This window comes from Bubalus kerabau, chromosome 14, assembly GCF_029407905.1.
Source record: "Bubalus kerabau isolate K-KA32 ecotype Philippines breed swamp buffalo chromosome 14, PCC_UOA_SB_1v2, whole genome shotgun sequence".
In the NCBI taxonomy this organism is placed as follows: Eukaryota; Metazoa; Chordata; class Mammalia; order Artiodactyla; family Bovidae; genus Bubalus; species Bubalus kerabau.
The window spans coordinates 57,704,012-57,730,837 of NC_073637.1; the positions used below are offsets into that span (position 1 = coordinate 57,704,012).

The following is a 26,826-nucleotide window of genomic DNA, read 5'->3' on the forward strand; positions in this document are numbered from 1 at the left end:
GAACTGTGAAGGAGGCTGAGTGCCGAAGAATTGATGCTTTTGAACTGTGGTGTTGGAGAAGACTCTTGAGAGTCCCTTGGACTGCAAGGAGATCCAACCAGTCCATCCTAAAGGAGATCAGCCCTGGGATTTCTTTGGAAGGAATGATGCTAAAGCTGAAACTCCAGTACTTTGGCCACCTCATGTGAAGAGTTGACTCATAGGAAAAGACTCTGATGCTGGGAGGGATTGGGGGCAGGAGGAGAAGGGGACCCCAGAGGATGAGATGGCTGGATGGCATCACTGACTCGATGGACATGAGTCTGAGTGAACTCCAGAAGTTGGTGATGGACGGGGAGGCCTGGCATGCTGCGATTCATGGGGTCGCAAAGAGTCGGACACGACTGAGCGACTGATCTGATCTGATCTGATCTGATGCATATATAGGTGTTCTTTTTTCTCATGGTTACTACAACACCTTTAATTTTGCTTTGCTTTAATTTTGCTTTGAGGATCTTTCTTTCCTGACCTCCGACAGCGTGGGTGAAACCACAGCCAAGGACCCTGCTGTCTCCGTGGGGCCGATGGGCTGGGAGAGCTTCAGGGAGAAAACAGTCAGCTTGGTTCTTCAAAGCTGGTGAGCACAGGTGATAGGATCTCAAGGAAAGGATTTCTCTCCAGGCTCCATGAGCTCAGAGCTCTCTTCAGGATTTTCTCCCCGAATCCCGTCTCTCGTCTGCCCTTTGTCGGTGAGCCGCTGCTTAGGAGCTGGTTGTAAGACACTCTACTTGTCTTCTGAGTGTTCCTCGTGAGTAAGTTTGTTGTTGTCTACAATTCACCTGCAGTCCCCATTTTCTTTCTGCTCCACAGCTGAAAGCATTACCTGCCAGTGCATCAACTGGGCCAGCCGATCCTCTAGCCCCCTGCTCTTTCAGGATAGGTGGTCAGCACCGGTTAGAGTTGAAAAAGAGCTAGCTGGTTAGGAGTGAAGAGGGGGCACATTCTAGGTCTTGGAACTGATTCATCCTGTTGTATGAGTTTCATATGCAGAATCTCCTTTATTTCCATTTAAAATTCTCTCTGGACACATGCTTCTCTTCTGGTATTATGGACTCTAAAGTAAGAACCGCAGGGTCACACAAACCTGAGAACTTTGCTCAGTTCTTCCTACTCATGACTATGCTGTCATTGCATTGTTAATCAAAGGTTGTTAGTCAACACTCCCTCCTACCAACCTTGGGTATAACACAATCTGACACATTAAATGCACTTCAAAGAAAAAGGTGTTCTTTGTTTTTATTGGTCTACCTATAATTCTTTGCACACTATCAAAGGCACCTTAATCATATCTGAATCAACAGCTATGTCTTTGATACATAATTTTTAAAAACATTTTCTAATACATTTTATGTTTTATTTTTCCTTTGTAGTAAAAAGGGTTCAGGATGGGGAACACATGTATACATGTGGCAGATTCATTTTGATATTTGGCAAAACTAATACAGTTATGTAAAGTTTAAAAATAAAATAAAATTAAAAAAAAAAAAGAATTTTTCAATGAATTAACCTACCCACTATTTTGAAATAACACCTGTGGTAGTTTATTTTGTCTTTTGAACTGTCCACCATTTCTTTGGGGGACCACTTTCTCCCTTTTTCAGTCCCTAGGATTCTGCCCAGGTTGATACTACTCTTCGCAGCTGAAGTCCAAAATGAGCCAGCTTTGGCCATCAGGGACTCAACTTGCTATTAGGTTCAGGGACAGGCATATGATAAAAAACTAGCAAATCACTGTAAATCTGAGGAATTTGGCTTGAGGGAAAGTAGCACTCTTCTCTAACTGGTGTTTTCTAAGCTGGTAGGCTATCAGCCTGAAGCTTCCAGTCATCATCTTAGCCAAGCCATGTGGTAAACCCGCAAAGAAAGTTCACATGTAGCAGAGCAGAGATGGAAGGCCTAGAGGAGAAGAAACTTAAGGACAAAGTTTGAAGCCACAATTCAATTAAGTTTTAAGGCGTATCACTTCTTCATCCCCAGACTTGTAGCCCAATATTTTATTAAACTAGTAGACAAGAAGAAAATATTATTAACTTTATTAGAGAGGCAGTCTAAGAAACTAAGTAGGTATTGCTTCTCCCAAAGAAAAACAGAATGGATTTTGGGGGGTTTTTTGTTTGCTGCTTTTCTTTCTATTTTTTATGCTGTCTACAGCCTTTTAATTTAATGGGAAATCACTATACCTTCTTTATACAGTTTAGTGTTAGGTTTTCAAATATGTGAAATAGAAAAAATACTATAATTCAAGACTGCCATCCTGCTTAACCTCATTTTTGTAACTGTTCTTTCAGATTATCACCTGTGTATGAGATCTTCCTGACTAGAGAAAGACAGTTTCCATCCTTTTATAAAGAGAGGAAATTTAGAACCAAAGAATGTTCCAGATCTGTTGTAGGTTCATGAGACCTTGCTCTGTTGTGCTGTTTTAAGTGATATATTTATTAATGTAAGCAAACACCACAAGAGTCTTCTGTCATAATATCCATATATGTCCTAGGTTCGTTTACTTATCTATCATGTGATTTTAGGAGTATAGTGAAGGTAGTCTGCTCAAATGTGTGTCTGCCCTCACCAGCTCTGCTTCAGGATCTAATATCCCAACAAGAGAGGGTCATTCTAGTGGCTTGGAACTCTCTGTCTTCTGCTGTGTCCTAGGAAATCTGCAAGGATCAGCTGTAATAAAAGGACTCACTAATCAGCCATCAATATAGCTTGGATTAATATATGAGATTATTTTTCTACTGTTGCCCACTTCTCTGGTGGCTCAGATTGTAAAGAATCTGCCTGCAATGCAGGAGACCCAGGTTCGATCTCTGTTGGGAGGATCCCCTGGTAGAGAGAACATGCTTTTGAGGGGGAGGCCAAAGGCAGGTAAGTTTGGAAAGAATCAGAGCACCAGTTTTAAGTGGCATAATTGTGTTTTAATGAGTTCAGGATAGAACATCTTGAAAAAGGCAGCTCTTGGGGAGTAGAAGAACTGAAGCTGATTTTTAAAATTTAGCTTTACACTTCTGTTACGACCTGCCACATACCCAATGTACATAACATTACTGAATCTCAGTTTCTTAATTTATAAAATATAAATAGCTATATGTTCCAGACTTGTGTTATGAAGAATAAGTGGGGACACAGTACATTTGGTATATGTAAGCATTTAGGAATTATTGAGAAAAAAAGAAATAAAGCAAAATGGTATGTTAGAAAAAATAAGGTTTATGGAACTATGTAAAACAGAATTCATATCCACCCCCTACTAGCTGAGTGACCTTAGATTTGTGCTTCAGTTTCCATATTTGATTAATAAAGAATGATAAATAGTTATTATAATGATTAAAGGAGGTGATACACATTCAGCATCTAGCAGTGTCTACTTCTTGATGTGACTCCCATTGAAGTTGCATCAACTTAAATTTCACTGGGAACCCAGAGCACAAATGGCTTTTTTAAAAATCAAAATGTAAATTTCAACTAAATCTTCCAGTAATACTGGTGAAATGAAATTGTGTGTAGGAAGTAAATGACTCTGTGTTTGTCCCTGTGATCTCCTAACATTAATTAGTACATACTTAAATTTACAGAATTGAGTTTATTTGGTTGCCAGGCAATCTGCCTTACACAAGCTGTAATTCCAGACAACTTTTTCTTCTTGTGTTTTTGCTTCTTTGTTTTTGTTTGATCTACTGAAATGTAATGCTAAATCATACCACTCAGAAGTCACTTTTAAGAGAAGAATATGCCTTAATTTCTGTTTAAGGTAATTCCAAGTTGACATACAGGCTTATAAGGTGGTTTGGAATTCCAATGTCTATCCATTGAAACAATATTAGCCATGGTGATTAGGTCTCCAGGTCAGCCAGAAGTTAAAAAAAAAAAAAATCAATACAACCTACAAAGTCCCTGAGCTATAGGATTAATAGTAGGAGTCTGAGGGCTGCATTCTGGAGAGAAAATACCACGACCCCTTGGAGACAGGGTCATCTCAGGACACGTTTTAGAACAAGTGAAGTCAGTTTTTGGCCCTTTCACATTTTCCATTCACTCTCCTCAAAGATTGCTTAGTCTTTCATTTCCCAGGCCTCATACTCATACTACCTTTTAATAAAATACTCTATATAATTCTACTAAATTGCCATTCCTCCCACTAAAGCCATCATGCTTTAGAATAATTCACCTTTCCTTCATCTTCAGTTCAAACTCTTGTTCCCTCAGTGCCACTAGTCCCAACTAGGGAGAAGCAAGATGATCTAATTTGTGTAAAGTAATTTGTTTATCTACATTTTAATCACCTAAAAGTTCTTTAAGAGGACTATTATTCTACCAAATTAACACCTAATTGGTGGAATTTCAGGACATATAATAGATAAAGTCAAAACAAAAGGCAAGCTGTGTGTCTCCATGTGCAAGGACCTAACTACATTCAGGTTCAAGGTTAGAGGGACCATAGGAAGTACAAGTTGGGGATGAAAACCAGTCTCAATTCTCTTGGTCAAGACTTGCACGCAGGTGCTGAGTGACTTAGGTGGGAGACGCAGTCTTCTAGTTTTTATGAAAGTGTGGTGAGGTCTCACAGTGGCCCTGTGTGTGGGCAAGCTAATCTGGGACAAAGGATAGACCGTCCAGAGGCCAGCTCTGGACTGCAGAGCATAACCTGAGCATTCCACTTTTGCTTTATCCAGCTAGTTTCTGATTTATAAAATCTTTGAATGTTCCAATTTCTTTTTCTCTCTGGAATGTTCTCTTGCCTCAAACATCTAGATCTTTTCTCCCTATTCCCTTTATTGGGATCTCTTTCACACATTGCTTTATCTGACTAAATTCTGTGCAGTTTTCAAATTAAAGGTCATGCTGCCACATCTGGATTGTCTTGTCCAGGTCCTTCAATTGTTATTAACTACACTTAGCCAAGACTGGGTTTGGGGCTACCACCAGGAAATATAAGAGCTTTATTACCTTTCCTTCTAATTATTATTATTTGTTTTACTAGAACAACTGGAAGCCTTGTGAGGGAGGGCCCCGCTCTCTTTTCACAGCTGTATCCCCAGCACCTACTGTATCAGAGGGGCCAATGAATATTTGTGGAATGAATATTCTTGTCATTGAATTTATACTTTTAGATCTACAAGTCTGTGCAGGAACACCACCACCATCTACATATGAGGCAATGTATTAGTATCTAATCATGATTAGATCATGCTCTGATTCAGTCATGTTAGTGAAAGGCTATGTTTACTTCAAATCATTTAGTCCTGCATCTCCAAAATCATTTAATGTGAAAAACACATGAAAAGGTAAAAGAATTAAGGGTCATCTAGTTTGGAGGTAGCAGTTGACTTGGGCAGGGAAAAGGAAAAAAAAAAAGGTAAATCACCTGGTAAGGATTGGGGTGGGGCATGAAAGAGGAGCGTATACCCGCTCCCTGCCCCCACACACTGGTGTCTTTGGTGTGTGACCAACACTTGGGGGTGAGCTGTTACCAAAGGCCTAATCTCACTTTCACTCTTTTATTTCTCTTCTCTGGTTACAACATACTTGGAAATAGCAAAGTTGTAGCAACCCAAAAGGCAGAAAGCCAGTCCGAGCTATTCAAAGCAAACTTTGAATGCCTTTATCCTAATAGGAAACCAACAATTACAATGAAGATATTTATAGATGAGAACGGCATATATCTGGAAGTCTAATGTGTCTTTTACACTATGTTGTTCTTCCCTCTAAATGGAGAGGCCAGGATCACAGTGTTCAGCCTTTTGGCTTTATAGTTCCAGAAAAGACAGATCCACGAAAGATAAATCATCCAATTTAATTCACTTGTTTTTTTACCCTAAGAAAAGAGGAATCTGTCTGTATAGCTTCTTCGGATTGTGAAAAACCCCCAGGGTTCAGCAAGAAACACTGAGATTTCACTTAAAACCCCAAACTTTTCTTTCTTAAGGTGTCCAACTGCTAAGCACCACAGGACAGCTTATTTGTATGCTAGCAACGGGCTGTGACTCGAGTCTGTAACTACAACCATCATTACGTGCATTTCCGGGGCTTGCGTCCCACGGGAGTTTTGTAGGCGGCGGTTACATGGTAATTTCCCATGTATTCATAGATGCTGTCACACCGGTATGCACTTTTCTGGGGCTGCAAGGCAGAGGGATTTTCTTTCAATGCCTAAGGACCTCCTGGCAGAGGAAAGAAAATGAAAACAGAGCATTACCTGTTTTCCTTGGTGGCACCAATTTTAAAGCAGCGTTATTTTAAAACAAAGAAACAGATGGAGAAGTTAAAAGGAAATGAATCCTACATTTGCTGTTTGGAAAGCACTTGCTGGGTAATTGCTGGGCTCTGAGTGATTTGAGGTGGGAAATGGGATGCAGATTTAATCAAATCCAGCCTAAGGCATCATTAGCAGAAGCCCAGAATGGCAATAGTAAAGGGTTATTTTCATGCCTTTTGATTTCGCTTGCTTGGCCTCTGTGAAATGACTGGTATTTCTTTAGTTCAAGACTATGGGATACATCCTGTCCCATTACAACAGCGTCCAGGGACACCAATTTGCAAGAACTCAGAGGCAAATCAATGGCTGGGAACCTAATGCCTTTCTGGGACTAAAGGTCAGCCTGTTCCATTACAAATGGGTTGGCTGAGATGGCTGTAATGTTCCCCTCAGAGCAGCTAAACTTTAGATAGATTTCTTCCTACCATAGCCCCCTGACCTTCTTTTCCTTAGAGCATTTACTTTAGAAACTTCCAATTATAAATTCTTTCTGTGCCCTTTGAAATATATGAAAGCCTTCCCCCAACCTCTTGCCAGGTTTAAACCCAGGAATGTCTTTCTCAAGGATCAGGAAATAATCTCTTTGAAAAGTGTTAATAAATACTGACAGAAACAGTACCCCAGCTCCCAGTTCTGAGGCAGGATAGGAACCTAACTTCAGTGGAGACCAACTAGTAAACACAGATGGCCTAATAACAGAGACATTTGCAAACTCAAGAATAACCTATTGTGCTGATCCCACTGATAAACCTTCCTAGTCCTACAGTAATTTTCCATTCACTCAACCAGGGCTTAAAAATTCTTCTGCCTTTTTTTGAGGGAGTTGAGTTCAGTCTCTCTTCCTTGTGTCAGGGGTGTTTGTAATTTCCTTGGTTCTGTCTCGCCACAGAAGCGACAGGCAGACCAGTGGTACAGCTCCATGTTACAGCACAGTTTTATTTGGCAAGCAAAGGAAAATACATCTGAGAGGCATGAAGGCAGGCTGATCCAAAAGACTCTAAGAGAAGAGAAGCCCCTGTGTCAATTTTGGCTCTTCTTTTTTTAAAAAAATGAATTTATTTTAATCGGAGTCTAATTACTTTACAATATTGCAGTGGTTTTTGCCATACATTGACATGAATCAGCCATGGTTCATGTACATGTGTTCCCCATCCTAAACCCCTCCTTCCACCTCCCTCCCCATCCCACCCCTCAGGGTCATCTCAGTGCACCAGCCCTGAGCACCCTGCCTCATGCATCAAACCTGGACTGGCGATCTATTTCATATATGGTAATATACATGTTTCAACACTGTTCTCGCAAATCATCCCACCCTCGCCTTCTCCCACAGAGTCCAAAAGACTGTTTTTTACATCTGTGTGTCTTTTGCTGTCTTGCATATAGGGTCATCGTTACCATCTTTCTAAACTCCATACATATGCATTAATATACTGTTTTGGTGTTTTTTTTTCTGACTTACTTCACTCTGTATAATAAGGTCCAGTTTCATCCACCTCATTAGAACTGATTCAAATGCATTCTTTTTAATGGCTGAGTAATATTCCATTGTGTATATGTACCACAGCTTTCTTATCCATTCATCTGCTGATGGACATCTAGGTTGCTTCCATGTCCTGGCTATTGTAAATAGTGCTGCGATGAAATTGAGGTACACGTGTCTCTTTCAATTCTGGTTTCCTTGGTGTGTATGCCCAGCAGTGGGATTGCTGGGTCATAAGGCAGTTCTATTTCCAGTTTTTTAAGGAATCTACACACTGTTCTCCCTAGTGGCTGTACTAGTTTGCATTCCCACCAACAGTGTAAGAGAGTTGCCTTTTCTCCACACCCTCTCCAGCATTTATTGTTTGTAGACTTTTTGATAGCAGCCATTCTGACTGGCATGAGATGGTACCTCATTGTGGTTTTGATTTGCATTTCTCTGATAATGAGTGATGTTGAGCATCTTTTCATGTGTTTGTTAGCCATCTGTATGTCTTCTTTGGAGAGATGTCTGTTTAGTTCTTTGGCCCATTTTTTGATTGGGTCATTTATTTTTCTGGAATTGAGCTGGTGAAAAGACAGCCTTCAGAATGGGAGAAAATAATAGCAAACGAAACAACTGACAAAGAATTAATCTCAAAAATATACAAGCAGCTCCTGTGGCTACTCTTTTTATGTTTTTTTTTTTTTTTTTTCACCTCCCCCTGAGCCAGCCCTATATAAATTGGGCTAGCCAGGAGGGCTGTTTGTTTTACTGGAGGTCCTCACTCGAGGCTTGGACCTTCCTTTGTTCTATTTTAATGGGGTTTCCCTTCTTTGTCTTTTAGAAACCACCATTCTGGACTCCTTTTTCCTATTCTAACTACCTGACACTTATATCAATAGTCTTGAATAAAGCTTTTCTTTCCTATTTAACTTTGTCTAGTGCAATTTTATTTTGAAAGGGTCTAGTACAAAAATTTGGTGGTGAGTAGGTCATCTTGAGTAGCCCATTTAGCAAAGTGGGTGCATTCATTTGCTGGGCTGCCATAACAAAATGTCACAGTAGAATCTCACAGTTCCAGGGCTGGAAGTCCAAGATCAAGGTATTAGCAGGGTTAGTTTTGAGATAAGCTGGGATTTGGGACCCTTTACCAGAGTGTTTACACCTGGACAGACGTCTCCTGGAGCAACAGCATACAAAGAAACTATAAAGAACTGCACATATGTGTAGTAGGCAATTACATACACAATGAAATGGCCACGAACCAACTGCTACTCCTGAGAGGCTGGGAGTGAAAGCAGGTACTGCCCATGGTCCCTGCACACAACACCACCAGGGAGTGGGCAGACCACCTAAGCTACTCTTCCTGCCCAACCTGCAGACCCCTCCTGTTGTTACCACAGGCAAAGAGCCAGCTCGCCCCTCCTCTGGGAGTGAGCAGGGCACCTGTCGCTTGTTTTTGCGCCTTTGTGCTGCAGCCCCCAGTCAAGTCTTGTGTGAATTTCTTATCTGGCCTCTTATCAATTTCTTGATTAAAGAGTCCAAGGACCCAGTTGGGAACAGTTTCTCCGGAAGACCTCTCTCCCTGTCTTGTGGATGGTCTCCTTCTCCCTGTGTTTTCAGATGCTGATCCCTATGGGCTTGTGCATCCTTCTGTTCCCTTGTGTGACTAAATTTCATTTTCTTAGAAGGATACCAATCAAATTGGATTAGAAATGGCCTCATTTTAGTTTAATCACATCTTAAAAGGCCTTATATCTCCAAATACCATCACAGTTTGAAGTACTGGAGATTGGGGCTTCAGCATACAAATTTGTGAGGACGCAATTCAGCCCATAGCACTGGAACTCTACTTCTGTTGCTCCTTCTGAGAGGAAACGACATCTAAAAACTGCTTTTTTGTTCAATGGCTCCAATCATTTTGTGAAAACTTTTCCTCAGGATAACAACCATGCATATCATATTAGTTTTCTATCCTCAGTACCAAAAGAATAGCAGGAGAATATTCAATGCTTGCCAAATAACTAATATGCAGAGGGCAGTGGGGAGGGGAAGGCAGGGCTACTCAACTGGGAACATGGTTTTGGAAGATGAAGATACCTGTTACACAAGCTGAACTTTTGTTTCATTCCATCAGACATCACCTTCAAGTGCCAATCAGTGCATCACTTTTTAAAAGTTCTCTAATTGTGTTGGAACTGACATAGTTATATTACTTTTTTACTGCAAAGCAAATAAAACAAATATCAACATCGAATATAATGACAATTTTGATAACTCTCCTTTGGCACTTCTCTTTGAATAGGCCATCATCCACACACACAGAAACTGCCTTCTAAAAGACCCTGCCTAAGGCCACCCAAACAATTTTTTGAAAGTGTTCCAGAAGACAGAAAGTAAAGCTGAGAAGTTCCTTTTACAAGTCCACATAAAATCTCCAGTATTATCTCAAACCAAATTCCACTTTATATTGGGAAATTCCAGAAATAATCTGAACAGAATAATTCCATCAATACAAATATGTACTCGTGAAAGGTGTGCTATGTTCTGTGACATCTGACTGCTAATTTAAAAGACTGATAAGAAGATTGTGAGCCCATGTGTCTCATTAGTAGTCCCCTGTCTGCCAAAAATTCATCAGTATTCTCTAAGATAAAAATATACAAACATAAGCAGAGGCATTTATCAATTGAGGCTGAAAACTCCTTTCAGAATGAGAACATTGTCCTTGGGCAAGGCAAGATTAAAAGCCAATTTTTCAAGCTATTGGACTAGCAGGTAAGTAAGTGGAGTATGTACTTGGCTAGTTACAGGGAAGTTTTGTTGTCCCAGTAAATTTTTGAATAGCATGTGTAAAGATGTGTTTGTTTCCCATTTGAATTCATTCTTGTTGTGCACAATGGAAGTATGTATTTTTGTGGGATTTTTTTGTTTTCTAACTTTACTGAGAGATGCATTTTTAGGCTTATTGAAAGTGATTTTACAGATAGGTTTGTTTTCCCTCAGAACTCTACAACTGTGGCCACACATACTCATTACTTAACTTTCCTGACCCCCAGAGTATACTTTATGGATTCTGCATATCCACACAATTCAGGTCACCAGACCCCTACTTTTATTCTTTTTGTGTGATTTTTCTGAGGGTCTTCATTTCTTCCAAAATATTTCCAGTCTCTCAAATCCTGACACAGGTCATTGACTTTCGTTTCCCTCATTTAGTTTTTATCTCATTCTTTCTTCCTTCTCTGCACATCCATGTTTTAGGGGGATTATTTCCCCACATATCTACCAATTATAATAATAATGACAGTTCAATTTACTTGGTATTTACTATGTACTAAGAATTAAGTACAATGTGAGGATTGATTAATTTAGTCTTCACAACAACCTTATGAGGTCACTGCTATTGATTGTTATCACATTTTCAGTTTAGGACTCAGAGGCACAAAGAGGGTAAGTCACTTGCCTAAGAACACATAGCCAGGTAGTAGTAAAACCAGGATTTGAACCTAGGTAGTCTAGCTCCAAAGTCTGTGACTAGCATGAGCAGTAGAAATATAAGTAGAAATGATGTATGATAATCCCACAGAAACTAGCAATCCTCAGTGTATTTTTTTTCTCTATCTCTGGGCAATGAAGATCCAGGATAAGACTGCATAGCCTCAAGACTTGCATGAAACTGTTACATGAGTGAGATTTTAGGGGTGAGAGATGCTAAAAAAGTACAATGCCTTTAGCTGCCCAGCAAAAGAGTGAAACAGCTTGTTTAGAGTTCATTCAAGAAAAGACCCTAGATTTGAAATCATAAGCCTGTTTGGTAACAAATGGTACTGAGAAGAAAATTTGGATGGCCAGGCTATTCTTTTAAAGTAAATACCTATCTTCAGAAATTTTTAGTCATATTTTCCTTTGAGACCAGATTCTCAAAGTAGACCTACCTTAAGATCGTCTCAGGCAAGTTCCTTTTTAGCACACAGATGCCACTGAATACTGCAGCCTCCTCCTTTCAGAGACAAAAAGTAGGGGCTTCAGAGAGGGCTGGAACAGTTGTGTGTTGAACTGTCTGCACACACTGGATCAGTTAGAATCACAAATGCAGTGAACTGCAAATCAGATCAGATCAGATCAGTCGCTCAGTCGTGTCCGACTCTTTGCGACCCCATGAATCGCAGCACGCCAGGCCTCCCTGTCCATCACCAACTCCCGGAGTTCACTCAGACTCACGTCCATCGACTCAGTGATGCCATCCATCCATCTCATTCTCTGTTGTCCCCTTCTCCTCCTGCCCCCAATCCCTCCCAGCATCAGAGTCTTTTCCAATGAGTCAACTCTTCTTATGAGGTGGCCAAAGAACTGGAGTTTCAGCTTTAGCATCATTCCTTCCAAAGAAATCCTAGGGCTGATCTCCTTCAGAATGGACTGGTTGGATCTCCTTGCAGTCCAAGGGACTCTCAAGAGTCTTCTCCAACACCACAGTTCAAAAGCATCAATTCTTCAGCGCTCAGCCAGAGCAAATGCAGGGGAAACTAAGATCAGATTGTTAGCATCGTTTATGTTTCAATCTAATTTTAAAAAAGATCTTTTGGCACTTTCATTGCTATACAAACTATGATTTTATAAGTTTATTTTAAATTAATTTAAAAAATTCCTTATACATATACACACCTATGCAGTTTTACGTAAATGCTTAAATGTGATCCTTACATATTCTTTCACTTTCTGCTTTGTTTTCTAAGTACCAGCATTTTTCTTCTCCTCTTTGTATCCATTATTTTTCCTATCCTACTCAAACTCTTACACTTCTAATTTCCTCCATGATTTAAAAATAATATGCAAATATGCACATTCATATACATAGATGAATATATATATGCACATGATAAATCTACATATAAACTCGCATATAAATATATACACATATTATGCATATACAGTCAAATATATGTAAATTTATCTATTTATAAATAGATATATGTACATAATTATCGTTTATAGATGTATATATGTATATCATTTTCCTCCTGTCAAAGTCTACCTCTTAGGTCATCAGTGCTAATTCCATCACTCTCTTATATCCCTATTTGGGCTTCCCTGATATCTCAGTTGGTAAAGAATCCACCTGCAATGCAGGAGATCCCGGTTCGATTCCTGGGTTGGGAAGACCCCTTGGAGAAGCGATAGGATACCCACTCCAGTATTCTTGGGCTTCCCTTGTGACTCAGCTGGTAAAGAATCCACCTGCAATGCAGGAGACCTGGGTTTGATCCTTGGGTTGGGAAGATCCCCTGGAGAAGGGAAAGCCTACCCACTCCCATATTCTGGCCTAGAGAATTCCATGGACTATATAGCCCATGGGGTCACAAAGAGTCAGACATGACTGAGTGACTTTCACTTTCACTTTCACTTATCCCTATTTAACAGGTAGCCACCCATTACCCAACAATTGAAAGTTTGTCTCAGGCTCTCAGCTCTGTAAAACTTCATATGTTCTCTCTAATTCTTTCCTCCCTCTTCCTCTGTGCTCTCTGGAGCTTAAAGTCCATAATCAACAAAGTCCACTCTCTTCCCTTTCTCTTCTTTGATTCTTTGCTTCACCTTTGTGTCAGTTTCCTATGGCTGCTATAATAAAGCACTACAGACTCAGTGACCGAAAAACAACAGACATCTGTTCTCTTAATTCTCAAGCCCAGAAATCTGAAATCAGTATCATTGGGCTGAAATTAAAGGGTTAGCAGGACTGTGTCCATGCCAGAGGCTCTAGGGGAGAATCTATTCCTTGCATCTTATAGCTTCTGATAGCTGCTGGCACTCCCTGACTTGTCACATCACTCCAGATGTCAAAGGAAACATCTTCAACTCTCTTTGATCCATCACCATAACACCCTCTCTTAGCATCTTCTATCTGTTAAATCTCCCTCTGCCTCTCGCTCTTATAAGGATACCGGTGATTGCAACTAGAGCCCACCTGGATAACTCCCCACCTCAAGATTCTTAAATATATTTGCATAAATCTCCCCAACCAAATTAGGTAACATTTACAGGTTCCAGTATTAGGAACTGATGTCTTTGGAGGCCATTGTTCAGTCAATTACCATCTGCTTGCTCTGTCTCAGACTAATTCTTCCCTAATGAAACTGCTTCTTCTGCAGCACCCTCAAAGGAGGCTGTGTTTTGTTTATTTTAATCTCCCACAGCTCAAAAGTGAGGTAACTGAGGAACTCCTTGTTCCTCATCAACATCACTGTCCCTGTCTCCTTCCAAAGAAACGCTGTCTTTAAAGCACATTCTATCATATGAAACTATCCACTCCCCTCCTGTTGGCATCATCTACAGACCACCAAGCTGTTCCTGGAGATTGATTGCCACACAGCTGGCACTCATTCCTCCCAGGTGATTCAGTGTCCATGTAAAGTGAGCTTATTTCTCAGTCTTTTAACCTCCTCTCCTCTAACGATTGTGAAACTTCATTCTATCTCAGTTTTTCAGTTCTATGATTGTCTTTAGAGCTTGTCAATCATAATAAAAAAAAGCTACATCCCTTTCATGATCTTTATTTTTAAGTGCACCACTCTCTGACTATTGCCACCTATCTTTTCAGTTCATTCCCTTTAATACCCAAACTCCAAAAAAGCTTTGATCTATTTGGGACCTATAGTTTCTTGATCCCATCGCCTTTCTTTATTCATCATCCCTGTTATATAATAGGTTCCCCCATTCTAGGGCTAATATTTGTGTTACCCTGCCTGATGCTGAAGTTGAAGTTCCAATACTTTGGCCACCTAATGTGAAGAACTGACCCATTGGAAAAGACCCTGATGCTGGGAAAGATTGAAGGCGGGAAGAGAAAGGGACAACAGAGGATGAGATGGTTGGATGGCATCCCCAACTCGATGCACATGAGTTTGGGTAAGTTCCGGGAGTTGGTGATGGACAGGGAAGCCTGGCATGCTGCAGTCCGTGGGGTTTCAAAGAGTCAGACAAGCAACTGAGCAACTGAACTGATACTGCACTGTTTACATTCAATACTACCTTCTCTCCAGATGTGTACCTGGGCTGCTGAATGTGGCTGGAGAAAAATCATATTTGTGCTCACCTTAAATCTATAGCCTCAATAAGAACATTAATGCTGACAGGAAATCCTACTGCATTTCTGTACTCCTTCATTCTACTGCTCTCCTATATAATTATTCCTTACCTTTTCCTCTCTCTTCAAACTTCCAATAGTTTCTTTCATGTTCATTCTCAGCTGATGACCTTGATTCTGTACTTCACTGTGAAAATACAAGGAATTGGAGGATGGCTTCCACACATACATCACCTCATCTGCCAACACCCAACATCTGTACCTATTCTCTACCTTCCTCTTTGTTTATGATACAGGAACCATTTACATACCTTTTAAGACCATCTCCCTCCATCTGTGTACTAAAATTCATTTGCACATTTTTTTCTTAAAACATCAGTCTAGCAATTGCTTCTTCATTCTTCCATCAACAATTTTCCTCTGCGAGATTGTTCTCATTATCATACAACCATTCTGAAAAAATCACCATCTTAAAAATCAACACAAAACAAAGCACTCCCTACCAGTTACTGCTGTATTACTGTATTACCCTTTCGCTTCTTAAATCAAAACTCTCTTGCAAGATTTGACCATAGATGTCTCTGATATCCCCAGTTTTCCCATTCCGTCTTGAACCCTCTCCAATCAGGCTTCCATCCCCATTTCAATAAAAAATCTTGAAAAGATTATAAATGCATGAATTATTTCCATGTTACTAAAGCCAATGTTTCCATTCTACTCTATCCAGCAGTAATTGTTGCCACTCCTCTTCTTGAACCACTTTCTTTTTTTTTTTTTGAACCACTTTCTTTATCTGGTTTCCTGGAAACTGCACTCTTGTTTCTCTTCTTACTGCATTTTCTAATCATTTTTCCTCAGTCACCCTTGCTGACTGCTCCCCAACCCCTAAGGTTTGCCTTTGACTGGTCATGATTCTATGCCTAATGCACAGAATCAAATACAATGAAGATATATATATATATATATATATATATGGCATTTTTGTTTTTGTTCTATTAAAATAGGGCCATATCATTCACAATTTTCTATATATTGATATTTTAATGAAACAACACTTCATGGAAATCCTTCTAAGTCAGTTAGTATAGCTCTAATTCATTCTTCTTAATGTGTGGATCATATTCTGTGGTGTAGATATGGCTTATTAAATCATTCCCATATTTTGGGTACTTCATTGTATGTAGCTCCCTTATATCTCATTTCTTCAACTTTAAAATGGGAATAATAATTATTTTTAATCTCACTGGGTAGTTGTGAATATTAGATGAATTAGAAGAATGCCCAGCACAGAGTATGACTTGATAAGTATTATCTGTGTTCTTAATAGTTGTAGTAAATATTTGTTAAAATTTAGTTCTAAAGTCATTCTAAGTGACTACCATCAGTCTGATACTAAAACCAGACAACGACACTACCAAAAAAGAAAATTACAGGCCAATATCTTTGATGAACATAGATGCAAAAATCCTCAACAAAATATTCACACACTGAATCCAACAACATATGAAAAAGATCATACACCGTGGTCAAGTTGGATTCACCCCAGGGTCACAAGGAGGGTTCAACATATACAAATCAGTGTGATATCAACCACAGCAACAAAAGGAAAGCCAGAAACCATATGATCATCTCAATAGATGTAGAAAAAGCATCTGATAAAATTCAACATCCATTCATGATAAAAACTCTCATCAAAGTGGATATAAAGGGAACACATCTCAACACAGTAAAAGCCATTTATGACAAACCCATAGCCAACATAATACTCTACAGTGGAAAGCTAAAAGCCTTCCTGCTAAATTCTGGAACAAGATAGGCTGTCCACTCTCACAACTTCTATTCAACATGGTATTGGAGGTCCCAGTCACAGTAATTAGACAAGAAAAAGAAATAAAGATATCTAAATTGGAAGGGAAGAGGTAAAATTATCATTTTACGCAGATGACATGATGCTATATATGTGCATACTTAGTCACTCAGTCATGTTCTACTCTTTGCAACCATTTGGACTGTAGCCTGCCAGGCTCATCTGTCTATGGAATTTTCCAGGCAAGAATACTGGAGTGGGTTGCCATTTCCTACTCCAGGGGATCTTTTGAACCCAGAGATTGAACCCATGTCTCTTCTGTCTCCTGTTTTGCAGGCAGATTCTTTACCTGCTGAGCTATATATATAGAAAACCCTAAAGATTCCACACAAAAACTATTAGAGCTAACGAGCAAATTCTGCAAGGTTGCAAAATGCAAGATTATCATACAGAAATTTCTTTACATGAACAATGAAACATCAGAAAGTTTAAAAATAAATCCCTTTTTAAATTATGTAAAAAAAAAATACCTGGGAATAAACCTGACCAAGGAAGTAAAAGACTTATATGCCAAGGACTATAAAATATTGATTAAAAAATTTAAAGATGATTCAAAGAAATGGAAAGGTATCCCCCAAGTTCTTGGATTGGAAGAATTAACATTGCTAAAATTTCCATATTACCCAAAGCAATCTACAGGGTTAATATGACCACTATCAAATTACCCATGACATGTTTCATAGAACTAGAATAAATAATCCTAAAATTTATATCAAACCATGAAAGACCCAGAATTGCCAAAGCAATCCTGAGGAAAAACAACAAAGTTGGAGGCACCCACCCAGACTTCCACAATACCCCAAAGTTATAGTAGTCAAAACCATGTGGTATTGTCACGAAAACAGACAGGGACCAATGGAACAGAACAGAGAACCCACACACCTATGATCAACTAATTTTCATCAAATGAGGCAAGACTACAATGGAGAAAAGATAGTCTCTTCAATAAGGTTTCTGGGAAAACTGGATAACTACATGTAAAAGAATGAAATTAAAATATACTCTGCTGCTGCTGCTAAGTCACTTCAGTCATGTCTGACTCTGTGTGACCCCATAGACAGCAGCCCACCAGGCTCCCCCGTCCCTGGGATTCTCCAGGCAAGAACACTGGAGTGGGTTGCCATTTCCTTCTCCAATGCATGAAAGTGAAAAGTGAAAGTGAAGTCGCTCAGTCGTGTCTGACCCTAAGCGACCCCATGGACTGCAGCCTTCCAGGCTCCTCCGTCCATGGGATTTTCCAGGCAAGAGTATTGGAGTGGGGTGCCATTGCCTTCTCCAAAAATATACTCTAGTACTATGCCAAAAAAAAAAAAAAAAAACCCCAAAACTTAAAATGGATTAAATGCCTAAATGTAAGTTGTTGTTGTTCACTCATTGATCCCATGGACCATAGCAAACCAGACTCCTCTAAATATAAGACTGGATGTCATAAAATTCCTAGAGGAAAATATAAGCAGCACACTCTTTGACATAAATTGCAGCAATATTGTTTTGGATCTGTCTCCTAGGGTAATGGAAGCAAAAGTAAAAACAAACAAATGGGACCTAATTAAACCTAAAAGCTTTTGCATAGCAAAGGAAACCATAAACACAATGAAAGACAAGCTATGGACTGGGAGAAAATACTTGCAAATGATACGACTGACAAGGGATTAATTTCAAAATACGCAAAGAGCTTATATATCTCAATTTAAAAAAACAATAAAAAATGGGCAGAAGACCTAAATAGACATTTCTCCAAAGAAAAAACACAGATGGCCAGTAGGCACAGGAAAAGATGCTCAATATCACTAATTATTAAAGAAATGCACATCAAAACATCAATGGGGGATCATAACACACTGGCCAGAATGGCCATAATCAAAGTCTACAAATAATAAAGGCTGGTGAGGATGTGGAGAAAAGAGAACCCTCCTATACTTTTGATGGTAATGTAAATTGGTAGAGCCATTATGGAGAACAGTATGAAGGCTCCTTAAAAAGCTAAAAACAGAGTTGCCATATGATCCAGCAATCCCACTCCTGGGCATATATCCAGAAAGGACAAAAACTCTAATTTGAAAAGATATATGCACCCCAATGTTCAAAGCAGCCCTACTTACAATAGCCAAGACATGGAAGTAACCTAAATATCCATCAACAGATGAATGGCTAAAGAAGATGTGGCATATAAGAAATATATATTTATTATATATCAAGTAGTAACAAGTAATATATATTTGATTATGTGATAATCAATATCAAATAAAAAAGAATAAAATAATGCCATTTGCAGCAACAAGAATAGACCTAGATACTATCATACTAAGTGAAGTATGTCAAAGACACATATCAAATATATCACTTAGAGGTAGAATCTAAAAAAATAATACAAATGAACTTATTTACAAATCAGAAATAAACTCACAGACACAGAAAACAAATTTATGGTTACCAAGGGGGAAAGGGTAGGGGTGGAATAAATTAGGAATTTGGGTTAGGAGACTGTATAAAATAGATAAACAATAAGGACCTATTATACAGCACAGGGAACTACATTTAATATCTTGTAATAACCTATAATGGAAAAGAATCTACATCACTTTGCTGTACACTTGAAACTAATATAACCTTGTAAATCAACTATACTTCAATTAAAAAAAGAAAGAAATTCTCAATATTTACATTAACTCCAAATGCAATTATGTTGTATTAAGGAAAAAAAATTAACAGAATGGACTATTATATATGTTTAACAAAGTAAAATATCTCTTATATCTAAAAGGGATTTTACAAGTGTGTAATTGTTTTGGTCATTTGCTATTGCTATAAAATTGCTAAATATCTTTTTACTATAGTTTCTTAGTAATTCTGATGATGCCCAATGCAAATATGTTTCTGTTCCCAATGACATTTTAATATTTTCTTCAAGGAATTGTTGAAATATTTAACAATAGTAAATTAACTAAACATATTTCCCTTTCCTTTAAGAAAAATAGTTAGCTGTCTTTTTGTTAATTTTTTACTAATATTAGTTGAAAAAAGGCATAAAGTTTTGACCTGAGACTGTTTTCCCTATAAATCCACTGCTCTGTGTCAGCATTACTAGGTGGAGTGTTAATTAGCCTCAAGTATCTGAACTATTCGGGGCAGTATCAAGAACTGTGCATCAGTATTTCTTCTGGAGACCCAATTCTCAAGCACAAAGGAAAGTCAACTGTATCTGAAGAAAGGGAAATTACAGAAAAATGTTTACAATTTTTTTTCCACCCTATCACTCTCATATTTGACATCATGGTTCAGTATGATCTTGCTGAAAAGAAACATTGGGAAATTCTCCTTTTATCGCTTCTAGAATTTACCCAGCAGTCATGACATTCATTTGTCCATCTCTTCAGTCATTCATTTATTTATTCAGCAAGTGTTTATGGAGTGCCTGGTGTGTTCTAGCCATTGTTCTAAGAACTGAGGAAAGAATGTATGGAACACAAACAAAAGCAAAAAGCATTGCTAAAAAAACAAAGTTCCTCTTTTCTTCCTTTGAGGAAATGTATATCCTGGTGGGGATTTCAAACAATGAACAAGTAGGTAAATAAATCCATAACATAATACCCAGAAGTCATAGATGATATACTTATCCAGAAAAAGCCATGCTGAGGAGGTACCTCATTTGGGCAGGGACTTATAGTTTAAAGGGAAGCCAGTGCTCTGAAGGCCTGGAGGAAGAGTTCAGAGTGCAGGCAGAGGACACCAAATTACAAATGTGCATGAGATGCCTGAAAACTAGCAAGAAGGCCAGTGAGGCTGAGCACTGAGCATGGGGAAGAACTCTGGGGGTTACAGTCAGAGGAAAGTCAGGAGGGGCGGCAGGTAGATCGTGTGGTAGCTCAGAGTAAGAATTTTGGATTTTACATATGAAACAAAGATATTGGAGAGTTGAGAACAGGTAGATACATATATTTACATTTTAAAAGGATATTATCTTTATTTTTTCCTTTACCAATGTCATTATTTTTTCCATCCCTCCATTTACCAGACCTCAACCAGAACTTGGGTAACACTGAAAACTTGCTCCACTCCTATTTGAGGTACTGTGAAGGTATTAAACATGTCCATCCATGGGGTGGAATTGGCTAGGTGCCTCTGGAGCCACTTATAAACCCCCATAAAAAGATTAGCTTAGTCTTGTTGACTTTTCTCCAAGAAAATGAAAATTAGAACTCTGGCTTCAACTTGCGTGAAGGTTTAGGCCATAATCATATGAAAGACTTTATTCAATCTTTTTTTTTGTTCAATAATTCCATAAATGCACATTGAATGTCTGTCCTGTGCTATCACTATGCTAATCACTGGAGATACAAACATACATAAAACATACAAGGTCTTATCCTCACAGAGCTCTTAGTCTACTGATTTACAGATGACTAGGGCATGCTGCTCCAGGACAAAAGTAGCTAGCAGACTCCTCTAGTTTCAGAGAGTACTATTTTACATTAAAGTATTACACTAACTGAAGCCTCAAATAGTTATGCATTTGCTAGGCTTTTATACTTTTAGCAATGAGACGTTTGGATTTATAATTATCACTGAATAAATACTTTGTTGTGTGTTTTTGGTAGTAGTGCCATCTTCAGGCAAAAGGCAATTTCAATTAATTTCACACTTCTAAGTGAAGGCACTTTGCCTTTGCACATTGGCTATTCACTTATTATGTCTTTAATAATCTAAGACTTTAAAAATAACTTACTAAAATTGAGCAAAGACAAAAAGGCAATCATGTCTTATGAAATGAAATATATACAATGGAACTAAAATCTCTCTCTTCTTAGAAGAGAGCCAACAGAGATTTGGGATGTAAAATCAATCATCTTCTCTCTACTTGAGGAAACTATTTTAAGGGTTTATGAAAAGGCTAAGAAACATCTTTCATGGCTTTATGTAGGCATAAATGGATTCAGAATGTGACCAAATCATGTTATTCAGTAAATGAACTTCTTAATAAACCCACAAGCATTTGCTGAGAACCTACACAGAGAACTGAGACTGCTCTGTGATTCTTTGCTAGGATGCCTGGAGGTCTGACTTTGGCTCTTGGCCAAGGAAAGGGCAGTGGGATTTATGATGTGCCTGAGGATGGCTAAGCTGGTTTGTTTATGGATGGCTTTCCCCTGTGTGATGGTAAACTTTATGTGTCAGCTTGACTGGGCCAAGGGGGTGCCTGGGTAAGCTAATAAAACATTATTTCTGAATTTGTCTATAAGGATAAAAGGGATTAGCTTTTGGAGCAGTAGACTGAGTACAGATTTGCCCTCACCAATGCCCATGGGCCTCAACTTTTATCATCTAATACTTAGGGTCTGAGTAGAACAAGAAAGGAAAAGAGTATATTTGCTTTTTCTGCTTGAGCCAAAACTTCTGCTTTTTATTGCCCTTGGACATTAGTGCTCCTGGTTGCCTGTTCTTTGGACTAAGACTGGGACTTATACCATCAGTCCCCAGGTTCTCAGGCCTTCAAGCTCAGACTTAATTATACTCCTGGTATCCCTGATTCACCACCTTGTAGACAGCAGATCTGCAAGATTTTTTGGTATATACAAACCCTCCTTATATATATACAGTATATAATATATAGACATGTGTGTGTGCTAAGTTGCTTCAGTGGTGTCCAACTCTTTGCCACCCCATGCACTGTAGACAGACTCCTTTGTCTGGGAATCTCCAGGCAAGAATACTGGAGTGGGTTGCCATGTCCTCCTCCAGGGAATCTTCCCGACCCAGGGATCAAACCTGGGTCTTCTACATTACAAGCAGAAACTTTACTGCTGAGCCACCTGGGAAGACATCCATATATAGAATATGTATATATATGTAATACATATGTATAGACATACATGTATATGTATATGAGGAATTTAATTATATACTATCTATGTATATATATAAGGAGATTATTATAGGAACTGGCTCACGTGTATATAAACCATTGTGTATGTGCGTTAGATGCTTAGTTGTGTCTGACTCTCTGCAACCTCATGGGCTGTAGCCTGCCAGGTTTCTCTATGTTTGTATATCCTATTGGTTCTGCTTCTCTGAAGAACTCTAACTTAATCAGTCGCCAGCCAAGTTTGGCTATGTGACCAGCAGAACATAGGAAGGATAGGAATCCTTTCAAAAATCTGAACTTGTGGAATCTTTGCTGAATATTTATACAGTGAAAAGATTTAACAAGTTCAGACTTTTGAAAGGATTCATATCCTTCCTTGTGCTCTGACTTTTCAGAGTATACTCACATAAGACTTTTATTTAAAGGCAAACACAAGTGGGAAAACTACAAATAATCAAGAAATGCACAAATCTTAATTTAGCTTGATGAATTTACATATGTATACACCCTTGAGATGGCTGGATGGCATCACTGATGCAATAGACATGAACCTAGTCAAATTTTAGGATATGGTGAGGGACAGAGAGGCCTGGCGTGCTGCAGTCCATGAAGTTGTGGAGTCAGACACAACTGCGTGACTGAACAACAGCAACAACACACCCTTATTACCACCACCCAAATCAAAATTGAAAATATTTTCAAGACTCCAGAATATTTTACCTACTCCAGAGGAAACCACTATGATTTCTATCAATATAGATTAGCTTCACTTCTTTATGAACTTCATAGAAAAAGAATCACTTAACATATAGTCTTTTTTCTGTTTTCCTTCACTAAGCATACTATCACTGAAATTTATTCATGTTGTTATATGTCCTAGTAGCTCTTCTTTTTCATTTATTCCATTGAAAGAATATATTGCAAATTATTTAACCATTCTTAAGCTGATGAACACTTGGATTGTTTTCAATTGGGAATCATTAAAGATAAAAATACTCTGAATTTTTTTGTGTGAACAGGAGCACTTGCCCCTCCTGGGTATACATATATGTAGGACTGTAATTGTTGGGTCATACATCATTTAATACTATTAGAAAATATCAAGTACTTTTCTAATGCCTATGTAACATTTTGTTCTGACATCAGCAACAATTTTTAATGCTCTACGTCCTCATCAGCTCTCCTCAGCAAATCTTTTTTTTTAAATTGAAGAATAGTTAACTTGGCAAATCTTTTAATTTCAGTAAATTTGGGGAGGTTTATAGTGATATCTGGAGAAGGAAATGGCAACCCACTCCAGTGTTATTGTTTGGAGAATCCCATGGATGGAGAAGCCTGGTAGGCTGCAGTCCATGGGGTCGCACAGAGTTGGACACGACTGAAGCAACTTAGCAGCAGCAGCAGCAGCAGCATAGTGATATCTCTTTGTAATATATTTTATAAGCCTCTTCTCCTGCCTGCATAGCAGCTTCAGTTTGTGCAGTGTCTATTGTCCTGTTTTTGTGTTAAATACTTTTCTTCTGTAGTACTTAAGCTGGTCAGTCCATCCAGTGAATTTTTTATTTTAGGTACTTATATTCTTTAGTACTAGACTCTCCACTCTATTCTTTTTTATAGCTCGAGTCTCTCAATTGAAATTCCCAATTTGTTCCCTCATTATATGCATGTTTTCCTTTACTGCTATAAACATATTCATAATAGGAATATAAGAGTCACTTCACTATTTGCTAATGTGATCATCTCTCACTTTTTACTCCCTTTCTTTGATCTTTCTCATGTTAAGAATTACATTTTCCTTCCTCTAGCAAATTTTATTGTGTGTTAGACATTCTTTATTTTATGTTGTTGAATGTCTGAAGTTTTTGGCTTTCTTTAATAGAGCATTAAGTTTTAGTTTCTAGTAGGTGGTTAACTTTCATACAGATTAAATTGATCCCTTTAAGCCCCATCTTTAAGTTTTTTAGGGTAAATCTAGAACAGCCTTTACTCAAAGACTAGATAAACTCTACTCCCAAGGCCTGGATTTCATGAGTTTTCTATTAAAAGTTATAGGGTTCAATTAGGATTCCCCACACTATAACCCCAATATCTAATCTATCTAATACTCCCCAGCCCTATACTGTGTTACTTCTAGCAGTTATTTGACTTGCAACTCTTTGGTAATTGTTCTTTCCCCAATTATTCACTTTTTCTAGTGTTGGACACACCTTGTGAATGCACAGTTTAATATTCAGGCAAAGACTCATGGGAATCCCTCTGCAGATTTGTGGATTTCCTTCTCAGTATCACTTGCTATCAGTGGTAATCTCCTTTACAAATTCTAGCTTACTTAGCAGTGTCAAAATTCAAATTTTGTCTCCATAGTTCAGTGATATTGTTGTACTCAGTTAAGGCTTCTTTTTAGGGCCTCAATCTGAAAACTGCCTTGAAGCAGAAATCCAGGGTAATGGTAGGGTTCACCTTGTTAGTTCCTCTTCTCTCATGAGTTACAGACCTGTACTGTCATCTAACATCTGAAGTGAAGTGAAGTGAAAGTCTCTCAGTCGTGTCTGACTCTTTGCAACCCCATGCAACCCCAAAATACTGAATGGGTAGCCGTTCCCTTCTCCAGGGGATTTTCCCAATCCAGGGATCGAAACCAGGTCCCCATTTTAAATACATTTTGTCCAGTTTTAGAGTTGCTTATAACAGAATGGTAGTTTAATACCAGTTACTCCCATATTACAGAATCAAGAATATCTCTGTATTGAGCATCTTTTTATATGCTAACTGGTTACGTATATAACATTTTTTTGACATACCTGTTCAAGTACTTTTTTCTTCTTTTTCATATTTTTCTTACTGATTTTTAGGATTTTTATGTATTCTGGATATATAAAATTCTTTTGTCAGTTAGATGTATTGTAATCATTTCCCCCCAGTCTGTGTTTTCCCTTTTAACTTTCTTAATTGCAAATCAACTTGTACCATCAGAAAATATCAGGGTGGGTGATCAGAAGTCCAAAGCAAGTTGTCTCAAAAAACAGAGTGATTTCTCATTCAGTTTCTAGATCTTAGGCAGGTTTTAACTTATAACTCATTGACTGAAAAAAGGCTGGGTTCCTAGGAAGGAGGAACCATAGCAAATGCACAAGATAATGATTAACCCAGTTTTTCCCCAAAGGCACTTAGTGCCATTTACTCAGATAAGTATACACTAAGGAAATGGAACTAACCAAACGTTTTGAAGACTGTTAGATCACTTTACTATCAGAAGATCCAAAGCATCATCGTTTTCTTCCTACCTTCTGGTTACAGTGAGACTGTATAGTAGCCATGTGATAAATGAGGTTTTATCTAAGGATTGTCTCAATCAGTCCACTGGCATCACAGGTGTGCCTGGTGATCATTTCTGCAGTTCCATAATATTTATTTAGGATGGAAACACTTGGTAGTTGGCACATTCCCCATACTGAGTATTTGACCTGTGGATTATATCATAGTGGGTAAGGCCAAGGGAAGCATCTAAGGCTTTATCTCCTGTAACCAAGATAATAAATACTACATCAGGGGAGGAGAAGGATGGCATATGTTTGTTCCATCTCTTAGAGTGGTGCTCCCTATCACATGTCTATTGAATTCTCCAGTCTGGCTCATGAAGAAACTAGATTAACTCTAGGCTACTGAAAGATCAACCAATGAATAAAACCTGCCTACAGCTGTGTGAATTGTTATTTCACTAGAGCAGATTAATATAGCCTGAGGCACTTGCATCATTCCTATCAAAGAAGTGGATCAGAAACAGCTGGTATTCTGACAGAATAGAAAACAGTACACAGCTATAGTTTTGAAATTGCACTAGCTTAACTTTTCTGCTCTCTGTCATAAGACAGGTCTTCTCTGGTGGCTTAGTCAGTAAGGAATCCACCTGCAATGTGGAAGACCTGGGTTTGATCTCTGGATTGGGAAGATCCCCTGGAGGAGGGCATGACAACCCACTGCAGTATTCTTGCCTGGAGAATCTCCATGGACAGAAGATCCTGGCAGGCTACAGTCCACGTGGTCAGAAAGAGTCGGACATGCTGAGTGACTACGTACAGCATCATAAGATAGTCTAAAGAGATCTGGATCATCTAGACATCCTCCCAGAACGTTCCAGGTGTGGAACATGCTGCCACCAGAGTCTGTAGGACCCTATCAGGGTCTGTTAGGAAAGCACAGCATAGATCTGTCCTTTGATTTGGATAGGATGAATCAGAATGCCCCTGACCACTGT

At 38.7% G+C, this 26,826-nt stretch overlaps 1 protein-coding gene across 5 annotated transcripts in view; it reads right to left on the reverse strand.

Moving 5' to 3' along the window:
• Positions 1-26,826, reverse strand: part of TRHR (thyrotropin releasing hormone receptor) — a 178,163-nt gene that overhangs the window by 127,296 nt on the left and 24,041 nt on the right. Inside the window, exons 3-5 of one of the 5 annotated variants that reach the window (XR_008702325.1) lie at positions 14,953-15,028; positions 11,696-11,860; positions 5,853-6,200 (exon numbers count right to left, since the gene is read on the reverse strand). The exons of 2 other annotated variants lie outside the window; for them this stretch is intronic. The gene's annotated coding sequence lies outside the window, so the exon portion shown is untranslated. Of the gene's footprint in view, positions 1-5,852; positions 6,201-11,695; positions 11,861-14,952; positions 15,029-26,826 lie in introns of those variants that run through there. 2 more of the 5 variants (XR_008702326.1, XR_008702327.1) reach the window with 2 other exon arrangements.